We start from the raw sequence: 13,505 nt of genomic DNA on the forward strand, positions 1-13,505 counted from the left end.
CGATGCCGACGTCGACGTGAGCGTGACGTGTTTAACAGCAGACACCGTCATTGTTGCTCCGATCTTCGGGTCGACGCTCCCTGTCGACTCCGAGGGGTTGAGCACCCCTTTGGACTTGGACGGCTCCGAGGTCTTCGAGCCGAGGGCTGTTTCCAACAGTTTTGGTTTCGATTTTGGCTCTTTTGCATTCGGTTTCGATTTCTCCACCAAGAGTGGTCGATCGACCGATGGCTCACTGGAAATGTTCTTAGTCGAGCCTGGAAGCGGGACTAGAGAACGGTGCTGAAAATCTTGGCTAAGGCCTTCCGGCGATGCCTCGACCTGAGCCGTGTAAGAGTCTGTATGAGGCCCCGCTACTGCGGTTGGGCCTAGCTCCTCGCTTGAGTCGTCGTCGACGGCTCCAAGAGGTTGTGCGTCGTCTCCTACCTCGATGATGTCTTCATCATGGACGTAGAGGTGTTCCTCGTCCTCGTTATAGGTGGAGTCTTTTTTTTTTTTTTTTTTTAAACCTTTATTAGCATCAAAAGGATATACAAGTCTAGGCCTACAACCAAATCGGCCGGCATCAATGTGTAAAGCGGTCAAAGGTTCCAAGGCAAACAGTACAGATTCAATCAACAAAGAGCAGCGGCAAAACAATCATAAAAAGGGAGAAAACACCTAGGAACCAGACGGCCAAGAAACAGGAGTAAAAAAGGTTAATTTTATAATATGGGGACAAGGAGTACGATGGGCTCACTTTCAATACAAAGGTGTCCGAATTCCCAAAACCATCCTCAACGACAATAAGGGGGCATGGGGCCGTAATACAGGAGAGGCAACACAATACACACCGGGAGACAGGGACATTTTAGACATAATCTACACGTGTTCATTATCATCTTCACATGCCACCACCCCAACCACAGCCAAGCCAGGACAGAGGGATCGGACTAACTATAGGTGGAGTCTTGATCTGACGCGGGGTCCGAATGTTCCGTTTTTGCCTTCTAGCACATTTTCGCTGTCGTTATCACCGAAGATGTTTTCTGGGTCTGGTGCCGATTCACGCGCCGACTGTCGTGCAGCGCGTCGAAGACGAAGAGTTTTCTTCGACCTGAACTTCGAACAGGCCATGCAGCTGGCCTCGTCGTGATCCGGTGAGAGGCATTTGTTGCACACCGGGTGCACGTCGATGTGGGGATATTTCAGTTACAGACGGGGCAGCGCTTGAACGGGCTCCGTTCCATCGTCGATCGTCGACGGGCCTTTGGCGTCGAAGACTAAAAGTCTTCCGAAGTCGAGTTCAAAGAACAGTAAAGCTAAAAGGCACCGAACGAAAGACAATACTGACGCCCCTAAGGCCTTTTGGCCTCGAAAAAGAGTAACTATTATAAATTCCGAACGTGAGTTAAGAAGTACATCCGAACCCAATGGCGGAAAAAAACAATCTGAGCATGGAGGGGATGCCCATGCGCACTGTAGTCCAGGGAGGAGCCACCTATCTCGTGATACTTCGAAGACTCTTCCAGGACAACAATGTGCAATCATCCGGACCCAACACTAGGCGGCGATCTATGCATAGATATAAATTCAGCAGCCCACATGCCTCGAACCATTAATTACCACTGATACCCCGCTATATGCCTCTTGGGATACGAGCCTTAATGAGGCCTTGTCAACAGCCACGAGGAATATATACACAGTTTTACCGGCACCAAAACGGCCAGACAGCTCCACTCTGTCACGGCCGCCACAGATTACACTAGAATCACATGACCTGCCTTGTCTGCCCCGTCATTGAACTCCCGCCCTCGAGTCAAATGACACAAAAAAACATTTTATACTCATGGCTGCCGGGGATCCAGTTACCTCCCTGACCCGGCGGCGTGGGTTAGGTGATCTTGGCTGACTACACGGACGACTAAATGTAAGTACCTAGCGCGAATGTCACTCCCTGAGTTCTTCACGTTTAAATTAGAAACAAGTGAATCAGCGCCAACATATTGAGTACTTAGCATGAAGTTCGCTCCCTGTAAGCTTGATGAGTGATAGCAAACGAGTGAACTGAGGCCAACACAATTAGTCTTTCCGAATACACGCAGGGCCTTTATAGACTTATTAGGTGCCCGTTCCACGCTGCAATCAGAATAACGAGAGGAACACACGCTCCCAAGCGGGTGGTGACACACTAGCGTATGAAGCGGGGCGCCCTCCGGGTTAGAATACGACCTTACCATGCACATATACAGGGTGTAGACACACATGGGGTTTACGTCTTGGTCCATAACAAAACATCCCACCTACATATATCCTACACGCAAGCCCGTGACTAGGGTATTGCCCGTTATACCACCAGGCATGCCTAATATGTAGCAACAGGATTCAAGGTAATTAGGAGTGCAACCACCGGTGCCACCACTACCGAACTATTCAATATGAATAACCCTCCATGACACAGAGATTAACGCAATAAGTTCGCTCTAAATAGGTTGAGAAGGTGATGGTGAGGAACGCTAATTAAGCAATCGGTCACAATTTATAACGTCTGCATTGTTGACCCAGACTATACAGGCGTCGCTACCACAACCTCGAGAGTCACTGTGTGTGTAACATCTGATATTAAACATACAGTGGGGACCCACATGAACTACATTCATACCTGTAGATATACGTACACCTACAAGTAAGATCCTACTAAGAGCGCTGACGCACTTCTAACGATTTAGCCAGCATCACAATACAGTCTACCAGCATGAGACTACAGCTAGCTTAAACCTTATATTCCCTCCTACACCCAGCCAATATACTGGAAGTCTGTATCCGATGTAAAGACCGCCGGGTACTGCTGTTGCCTAGATTCTCTAACCATTAGGTGAGTTTTGCGATGTGACCACCAACCAATAGCTGCTGCTATTTTTAATTGTTATTTTTACAGTTGTGAATTAATCAGAATCTCCACAGAGGCATGCTCACAAACTTGCTCACTGACGAGATACTCCAACACTGTTCACAGTGGTTTTAATTCACATGCTAGTAGCACTACACCTAGCATGACACTTGGAATGTACAAAGTCACCCTGGTCTGTTTGTTGTATACCTGTAGTGAATTGCTTTCTTGTCTCCCTATCCAGGTAGATGACGCGCAACACAGGTATAACACACGGATCATTATCCCTTTACATGTGTTCATAAGTCATAACACTAGATACCAAGGTAGATCATACTGACGTAGACAGTAGCTCCTCCAAGATAATCTCTTCAATTTCTGGGTCCTGAAGAATCGCCAGTCACTAGAAATAGGAGAGAAACTTGTCGATCAATCAGAGCACACAGTAAACCTAGACTCGGGATAGGAAACATAAAATTCCAACGAGTACCAGTTAGTTATTCATTTTTAATTAGAGCAGGGGACCCCCAGAATAAACTTGATCCTGGTATTCCTAGCTCTATTTTAATTCACAGACCACGTCTACGCTATTCTGGCCCCACACCCCCACTTCACCATACGGCAGTTGGATAGAAGATCTCCACCAAAGTGCCCCTCTTTGAGGTGTCGCCCGTTGGGTATTGCACCGCCGACCCAACGAGGAGCAGCCCAGATGATGAAGCATGACACCTGCAAGGGTGTGTGAGGGCATTACATCCAACAATATGGATGCCCAACTGTAGCTCCCAACGAGACCCTACAAAATCCACTCACACCGGCACGACTAGTACATTCCTTAGCTCTGAGGAACAGCTCAGCTTCTGTTGTATTACATACGATTACAGGGCACATGCTGTAGCTGGACCTTCCACTCCTTATGAGTGGTAATCGCCCTACCTTATAAAATTCTCCCTCTTATTGTAAAACAGAACTTCATGGTTTGCCTAGGTTCAATGGGAAATGAAGTCCTATTTTGATGTTTACGATAGAAAATGGCTGCTGTGTTAAAATAAAGAAGAAAGAATAGCCTAATACTCACCTCCATGCCCTTAATAGAATTTAAAGTTTCATTACGAAAGCTAGGAACGTTTTCATTTACAATCACAGATTAAATTTGACAATACCAGTGTCTGCCTTTCGCACTGAACTTTGCCCACAGAATGTTCAAAGAAGTTCTCTAAGTAGTGGTGGCTCGTTTTCATCTGCAACGCATCTATATGCATCCTAACTTAAAAGATTGGCTGGTCAAGACTCGCTCATTCACAAGAGTAGATGCCTGCTGTAGAAAACTCTGCTCACACAGGTAAAATAGTGCCAAATTTCGTTTATTGCAGGAAGCGGCATGCGACCTCGAACTGGAACTCGCAAAGTCATATCACTCCCAACGCATTTCGTGTTCAGAAAACACTTCATCAGGGGCTCTGGGACCAAAAGTTAATGGCGATGCACTTTAGGGAGGTAACCTTTGTATTCAATTACTCGGCCTCGGTGGGCGTGGCCAAAGATATGGCCTGCTGGTAATCGTGGTCCTTGTAGTTAAACCTTCAGTGAGGGGCATCAACCATTCCTTTGCATTCTGTCTGTATTATCCAATTGGATCTGTGGCCCAATTGAAGTATATCGTGCTGCTTGCTTTCCCCCACCCCAGGGAGTATGTCAAACGACAGACTTACCAATGGACACAGGTGCCGTGTTTGTGTGGGGGAAAGCAAGCAGCACGATGTACTTCAATTGGGCCACAGATCCACTTGGATAATACAGACAGAATGCGAAAGAATGGTTGATGCCCCTCACTGAAGGTTAACTACGAGGACCACGATTACCAGCAGGCCATATCTTTGGCCACGCCCACCGAGGCCGAGTAATTGAATACAAAGGTTACCTCCCTAAAGTGCATCGCCATTAACTTTTGGTCCCAGAGCCCCTGATGAAGTGTTTTCTGAACACGAAACGCGTTGGGAGTGATATGACTTTGTGAGTTCCAGTTCGAGGTCGCATGCCGCTTCCTGCAATAAACGAAATTTGGCACTATTTTACCTGTGTGAGCGGAGTTTTCTACAGCAGACATCTACTCTTGTTGGATTTAAGCAGCTGTGCCTGAGCCGCGGAAGACTTCCCGGTGCTGTTTCGGCACCCCAGTGAGTATGTCAAACGACAGACTTACCAATGGACACAGGTGCCGTGTTTGTGTGGGGGAAAGCAAGCAGCACGATTTACTTCAATTGGGCCACAGATCCACTTGGATAATACAGACAGAATGCAAAGGAATGGTTGATGCCCTTCACTGAAGGTTAACTATGAGGACCACGATTACCAGCAGGCCATATCTTTGGCCACGCCCACCGAGGCCAAGTAATTGAATACAAAGGTTACCTCCCTAAAGTGCATCGCCATTAACTTTTGGTCCCAGAGCCCCTGATGAAGTGTTTTCTGAACACGAAACGCGTTGGGAGTGATATGACTTTGTGAGTTCCAGTTCGAGGTTGCACGCCACTTTCTGCAATAAACGAAATTTGGCACTATTTTACCTGTGTGAGCGGAGTTTTCTACAGCAGGCATCTACTCTTGTTGGATTTAAGCAGCTGTGCCTGAGTCGCGGAAGACTTCCCGGTGCTGTTTCGGCACCCCAGTGAGTATGTCAAACGACAGACTTACCAATGGACACAGGTGCCGTGTTTGTGTGGGGGAAAGCAAGCAGCACGATGTACTTCAATTGGGCCACAGATCCACTTGGATAATACACACAGAATGCGAAGGAATGGTTGATGCCCCTCACTGAAGGTTAACTACGAGGACCACGATTACCAGCAGGCCATATCTTTGGCCACGCCCACTGAGGCAGAGTAATTGAATACAAAGGTTACCTCCCTAAAGTGCATCGCCATTAACTTTTGGTCCCAGAGCCCCTGATGAAGTGTTTTCTGAACACGAAACGCGTTGGGAGTGATATGACTTTGTGAGTTCCGGTTCGAGATCACATGCCTTTTCCTGCAATAAACGAAATTTGGCACTATTTTACCTGTGTGAGCGGAGTTTTCTACAGCAGGCATCTACTCTTGTTTGATATATATATATTTTTTTTGTTTAAAAAAGAAGATATAAACAAGCATTCACAATGCAATGGTTTCGCCTTTGGAAAAGTTAGAGCTATTGGCATTGTAAATGACAACATTTGTATTTATGTGTTGGTTTTGAAAACAGATAAATAAATGGCATTGTCATTTACATTGCCATTAGCTTAATCTCTGCAGTCACTCTGCAGTCCCTAGCACTCCATAGCACTCCCTAGTCACTCTGCACTCCCTAGCACTCCCTAGTCACTCTGCACTCTCTAGCACTCCCTAGTCACTCTGCACTTCCTAGCACTCCCTAGCACTCCATAGTCACTCTGCACTCCCTAGTCACTCTGCACTCCCTAGCACTCCCTAGTCACTCTGCACTCCCTAGCACTCCCTAGTCACTCTGCACTCCCTAGCACTCCCTAGTCACTCCGCACTCCCTAGTCACTCTGCACTCCCTAGCACTCCCTAGTCAATCTGCACTCCCTAGCACTCTGCACTCCCTAGCACTCTGCACTCCCTAGCACTCTCTAACACTCTGCACTCCCTAGCACTCTGCACTCCCTAGCACTCCCTAACACTCTGCACTCCCTAGCACTGTGCACTCCCTAGCACTCCCTAACAATCTGCACTCCCTAACACTCTGCACTCCCTAGCACTCCCTAGCACTCTGCACTCCCTTGCACTCCCTAGCACTCTGCACTCCCTAGCACTCTGCACTCCCTAGCACTCTGCACTCCCTAGCACTCTGCACTCCCTAGTCACTCTGCACTCTCTAACACTCTGCACTCCCTAGCACTCCCTAACACTCTGCATTCCCTAGCACTCTGCACTCCCTAGCACTCTGCACTCCCTAGTCACTCTGCACTCCCTAGCACTCCCTAGTCACTCTGCACTCCCTAGCACTCTGCACTCCCTAGCACTCTGCACTCCCTAGCACTCCCTAGTCACTCTGCACTCCCTAGTCACTCTGCACTCCCTAGCACTCCCTAGCACTCTGCACTCCCTAGCACTCTGCACTCCCTAGCACTCTGCACTCCCTAGACACTCTGCACTCCCTAGCACTCCCTAACACTCTGTACTCTGCACACTCACTCTGCACTCACGGTACATAGCTAGGACAGCATACCTTGTTAACGTAGTCACCGGTGCTAATTCATGGGCCGGAGAATCGGCAGCCAGGCCGATCAGCTGCTTCTAATTCTAAGATTTTCAGCGATGGTTTCTGCGGAGAGTTCTAAAAATAGCCAGAACTCGACAGAACTCGTCAATCAAGCCTCTGCAATTTCAAAGGAGGTAGAAGACGACTTCGTGTTATGTCGCTTATCTGTATAGCGCTATACGGTACCATAAGGTTGCCTCAGAGCGCTGGTCAAGGAAGAAAAGTGCAGAAACCTGAAGGAACAATAAATAGGGAATGAGATGTGCGGATTCAGCGCTCGTCCCGCAAACACTAACGGCAGCATAATGGACAGAAGGCTAATGCGTGTTGAGCAGCTGATCTTAAGTGCCTGGCAGGGAGCAGGAAGAAGAGAGAGGTCTGGGTCTGCTGGAGAGGAGATAGGAAGGAATGTGAGGGGTAACAGTGAGGGAATAAGGATAAAAAGTGATAAAAAGCGTGACGAAGTCCTAAATAAACACACAAGCAGCAGTGACGCTATGCTGCAGACAGATGACCAGGTTGCTAGCCTATGATAACAAGGACAGGCACGGACAGCGGGAGGGGGGCGGGAAAGGACAGCGGGAGGGGGGCGGGAACACGAACAGCGGGAGGGGGGCAGGAACGGGAACACGGACAGCGGGAGGGGGGGGCGGCGGGAACGGCCACAATTAGGGAGATTCAAAGCTCACAGTGGTCATTTTTCAAATCCATCAAAGAAGTACAGTACCCTGAACTTTAGCTGTGAGATTTCTTCCAGGGAGAGGTCCTTCGTTAGAGTGACAAAATCTGAGCTGAGTTGTCGGACATGCTAATTGTTTCGCCGACTGATTGTTGCAAGTTACACTGTATTTCCATTTTTCCCGATAAAAGAGTGTGTTCAAAATCGTGATAGCCACCTTTTGCATGAAAGGGGTTTACTGGACAGTGGTGCCACAAGACACAGAGACATTTGTGAGTATACACCTTATTCGACACAAAGCAGGCAACAAACGTCAATCAAGCCTCTGCAATTTCAAAGGAGGTAGAAGACGACTTTGTGTTATGTCGCTTATCTGTATAGCGCTATACGGTACCATAAGGTTGCCTCAGAGCGCTGGTCAAGGAAGAAAAGTGCGGAAACCTGAAGGAAAAATAAATAGGGAATGAGATGTGCGGAATCAGCGCTTGTCCCGCAAACACTAACGGCAGCATAATGGACAGAAGGCTAATGCGTGTTGAGCAGCTGATCTTAAGTGCCTGGCAGGGAGCAGGAGGAAGAGAGAGGTCTGGGTCTGCTGGAGAGGAGATAGGAAGGAATGCGAGGGGTAACAGTGAGGGAATACGGATAAAAAGTGATAAAAAGCGTGACGAAGTCCTAAATAAACACACAAGCAGCAGTGACGCTAGGCTGCAGACAGATGACCAGGTTGCTAGCCTATGATAACAAGGACAGGCACGGACAGCGGGAGGGAGGGAGGAAAGGAAAGGCACGGACAGCGGGAGGGGGGCGGGAAAGGACAGCGGGAGAGGGGGCGGGAACACGAACAGCGGGGGGGGGGGCAGGAACGGGAACACGGACAGCGGGAGGGGGTGCGGCGGGAACGGCCACAATCAAAAGCACTCACCTGGACCTGGACGTCCTCCGGCGGCAGTCGGCCGCGGAATGACCAAAAGAAACATGGACGACCAAAAAAATAAACCCCACCCACCGCCGCACTGACGTCCTTAAAGGGGCTGGATGAGAACAAATCTCAGGAACGCCCACGAGTCGCCTCGCAGAATGACGGACGCCTTTAAGGACGTCAGTGCGGCGGTGGGTGGCTAGCCTCCATTTATGGAGCTAGCCAATGGGAAACAGAGGAGGGACAAACATCCATACTGTAACTCAAAAGATTTCGCCCTGCGCGAAAGTCTGCTGCGCAGCTTTCGGCGAGGCAAAACCTAAAAAATAAGGATAAGAAAACCAAACATCTAAAAGGAGCCACCTCCTAAGTACTAGATTTACGGTACTCTTTCTCTGATAAAGGACTTTTTTTAGAAACATAGATATCCTCCAAGCTACGTGTTTGTGTTCTAAGAGCTGCAGCTTAATAAAAGCCGGGCGACATTGTCTCAGCCCCAAAATTTTTTTAATTGGAACTATCAAGATCTTTCTTAGCTCCAGATAAAATTTACTAAATAAAACTAGGTGAAGTATGGATTGAGATAATTGCTTAGTCTGACCTAGTCTGTCTATTTGCCATACAAAAATTGTAATTTCCAGCCAAGTGCGAGAGTTTATTAATTTAGAAACCCTGGTGTCCAACATTCTGAAGGTCCCCAAATGTAAATACCCTGATTCCTACAGCCACCTTGACTACTGACTGTTGCAGTAACCTAAAATAAATTGTCTGATTTAGCATTTCGTTCCTCTGCTCGGTAGAAGTTATTCTATCCCTCAAGAACCATGGCTTATTTTTAAAAATATGGCAGACCTTTGAACGTTAGTATGTCAGACTTGTGGAAGAGATCTGAAGCTGGCCTCGAGGCAACTACATTTTTGCAGTAGTGTTCTACATTTTTGGGAAAGAAGAGAAGAGAAAGGATATTAAGAGTCTGCAACTTTCTTCACATGAGCAGGAGATGAACCGAAAATGTCTAATGAATATCTTCAATATCTGGATGTTTTCATATGTAGATCTTTTCACCATGAAAAACAACACTCAATATCCAGAGTTATTATTTCTTCTAGGGTTAAGGAAAACGTCCTCAGAAGATGCTGTCCGTTTGCTTGGTCGGTGAAACATCCTCTAAAATTCCTTTCATTTCCGCCCTAAATCATTGGCCTTTTCTATAGCTTAAGTAATCGTGGAAATCCTCACTAATTCGAATAACCCCATTTAAGCCTAAAACAGTTCTTAGAATTATTTCTCCTTTTGAAGAGGCTGCTAGCCAGAACACTATAATGTAGCTGTAACTCTCTTGTCAAAGTGAAAATTAGCCCATCCCCTTTCATGTTTGTGATCAGCATTCTCTTGTGACATGGCCTGCCTTTCTGAAGGCACCTACCTCACACTGAACCAGCCCAACTGGTCTCAGGAGGAACAGCAGGGTTGGGTGCTAACCCCAGGACTATCACACCAGAATCATGCACCTCAAGGATTAGTAGAGACCCCAGAAATGCTAACAGTGCAACATCCCTGATTTGCCAGGTCTCCCCAGACAGTAACTTGTTCAATTTGTGAGTCATTACCAAGAGTAGAACCTCTGTGGGGTTGCCACTCTACCTCAGATGGGGCCTAAGTATGGGAAGCCTGCAAATCCTCCTTGCGGTGGATAGAAGGTAGAACTTACTGCCTGCACAAGGAGCTGAAGGACTCCTGCAAGGGGGATATAACCCGATACATCAATGAAAGCAAAGGCCCAGCTGACTGCAAAGACCAGCCTGAAGAAGATCTTGATGTACTGAGATTACCCAAGGCCCACGAGGGTGCCCAAGCCATCCTCCCAGCCACCATCAACACCATCATGGTCGGGGAGCCACTCCATGTCTTTAAGCCAAGATGTATAAATCTCTTCTGACTCCAACCCTTCCTTGCATAAGTCAGGTGCATGTACTTGCCTCTTTTAACTTTTTGACTGGTGCCTTTTTGTCATTGACAAACTGAGGACCCACAAGCTTCCCATGAGTCCTGAGTCGACAAAAACAGTTACACATAGAATAACATTGGCCATGGTGCTCAGCTGAGTAGAAATGTAGCGCTTTGCATGCAAAGCCTAGAAACACTTTTGGGTTATACATTTGGCTCACAAGGTGCAAGACAGTTCTGGTTTACTTTGGGAATCTGTTGTTAAAGGGTGATACATCAGTTTTATTTAAAGACCTGATTTTAATTTAATTTTAAGTGTTATCTATGCTGTCTTATTGTTTCTCTGTTGCTAGCCCTACACCACCTCCTGTTATGAACCTTGATTGATCGACCCATTACCCTGAGAGAGTCTAGTGTTAAAAAAGAACACTGGTCATTCATTTTAAGTGCAATGGAACTGTGGCCTCAGGATACAAATGGTAAACAATATTCCTAATAGCAAATGCCAAGTAACCTCTGACTGCTTTTAAGACCAAAAAATATTCCTCACCGGGGTGAAAGCAGAGGGTTCATTAGACTCCACGTTAAGAGAGACCAAACAGCATTTAATAAGTCCAGGACTTACAGCTAAGCTACATTTCAAATGGCAGGTAGGAATTGGGTTTAATTTAAGCTGGGAGATCTGACTGTAGCCTGGTGGAAGGAAGTTTGTTCTGCAAAGGGACTTATCACTCCTAACAAAAACAAAGATCAACTAGTGGCTTCTATCCTGGCCTCTTAGCCCAGCAGGGATACTATTTGTGACTCTAGGGCTGTAGAGTTAGTATAGGAAATGCAAAAGACATCTCGCTAACCCGGCTGCCTCCACACAAAGTTCCCTACTGCTGAGTCTCCTGACAGATACCGCACCTCCCCTACTTACTTCTACTCCCCCATACCCAGGGTTCAGTAACTGAGGTGGGCCTAACATTAAGTACAGACAATCTAGTGTCTTTTAGCTAGGTTAACACTGTAGAAGTACAACATGCATTCCTATTAACACACAGGGAGGATACTCTAAATCTACAGGAATTCGACCTGCTCCAGGCAAATTCCTAGACAAAGGATAAGACTTGAATTTTGATTTACAAAATGTGAGGTTAATATCATAGGAAGCCTAGTGCAGATCCTTGGAGAAAGAGGATTAATGGCCCAGAGGGGGGAGAGAGAGAGAGATAGAAAGGAGAACTAAGATGGAGAGTTTTAAAAAGAAAGGTTATAGATAGGCTAAGACAAAAGAGAGATAATTAAAACTAGAGATGCTTAATGTTACCCCAGTGTCACGATTCGCTCCCTATGTTCTTGTGTCCACCACCAGGGGGCTGATCCGTGGGACTCTCCAGTGTTCTAATATGCTTCCTGACACTCCCCTGCATGCATATCTTGACTTCCAGCCATTTGGACACTATTTGGGAATTGACATCCATTCCCAATCCATGCCGGGTTTTGTGAAAGCCAGCCTGCTTAGACTTAAAGCCGCCTACTCATGCCTGAAATCCATTACCCAGAATTCCCTGCTCACTGCTTTGTCTCCACCCCTGGAGGCCAAGGATGGGTGGAGGAATTCAGCTCACCTGTGTCTGGCTGCTGCTAGCCTGCTCACACCAGCTGCATGTGATTACTGTGAGCTCTTTTAAGCCCCAGCTCCCTTCAGGCAAAGGTTGGTCATTGTAGCTGTTTACCGGTGAGACCAATCCTTGGTTTAAGAGTTCCCTGAGCTTTTGCTATTCTTGTTTCCAGGGTTTCCTGAGCTTTAATGATGCCTTGTTTCTGACCTGCTGCTGTTTTCCCTGTTTCTGAATTAGCACTGCCTACAGTGCTACCCTGACCCCCCCATAGCCTTAGTATTCCTTGTTCCTGAACTGCAGCAGTTTCCCTTCTCCTGAATTAGCACTGCTTGCAGTGCTAACTTGTTTCCTGAGTTCCTGAGCTATAGTTATTCTTTGTTCCTGGGCTTAGCTATTTCTTGTTCCTGATCTGCACTGCTTACAGTGCTCTCTTGACTCCTTGTTTCATGAGCTGTAGCTATGTCCTGTTTCCTTGAACCAGTATTGCCTGTCGTGCTACCTTGACTCCTGAGCTCTAGTAATTTCCCTGTTCCTGAACTAGCACTGCCTGCAGTGCTACCTTGACTCCTGAAGCTTTGGTAGTTCCCTGTTCCTGAACCAGCACTGTCTGCAGTGCTGCCTTGACTCCTGAGCCTTAGCTCACTTCTTGTTCCTGCCCCAGCACTGCCTTCTATGCTACTTTGTTTTCTTGATTCCTTAACCTGCACCATTCTAGTATACCCTTGTAGCCTCCCCTTCTGTATATCCGTTTCCAGTCCCTGCCTTGCTTCCCATTTCCTTGGTTGCAGTTCTAGTTAGCTGCCTTTCTCTGCTGCTGTCTTACTACTGTTACCTTGTATGTTTGTTACCTGCTTTCTGCCAAGTGTGCCCTGTCATTTCCTTCCTTTCCTGTTACACACTCCTCCTTGCTAGCTCCTTGTCTATTGTGCTTATGTTTAGTTCTACCCCTTTTCTGTTACTGCCTTGCGCGTTCCTGTTTGATCGCCAGGATCCGTGGGCTCAGCTGACTACCTAGGTGGTGTTTCTTGTTCACTGTGAGTTTTGTCTTTGAGTTACATTTATAACATCACTATAGGTATAAGCTCCACAGACCCTGCCTTTGCATGCATATCCTACATGTGGGTATTTGCAGTCAGTATCTGTAACAGCAATTGCGGGAAAGAAACTTACTGAGCTTCAGTCTTACCATGTGGAGCTCCTGAGTGCTTGTGGAGTAGTGTG

At 47.1% G+C, this 13,505-nt stretch overlaps 1 protein-coding gene across 2 annotated transcripts in view; it reads right to left on the minus strand.

The window, feature by feature from the left end:
- LOC144828139 (E3 ubiquitin-protein ligase DTX3L-like) overlaps positions 1-13,505 on the minus strand; it is an 814,092-nt gene that overhangs the window by 264,326 nt on the left and 536,261 nt on the right. The gene's annotated exons all lie outside the window — the stretch shown is intronic.

The sequence above is a fragment of the Lissotriton helveticus genome, chromosome 1_1 (genome assembly GCF_964261635.1).
Source record: "Lissotriton helveticus chromosome 1_1, aLisHel1.1, whole genome shotgun sequence".
NCBI lineage: Eukaryota > Metazoa > Chordata > Amphibia > Caudata > Salamandridae > Lissotriton > Lissotriton helveticus.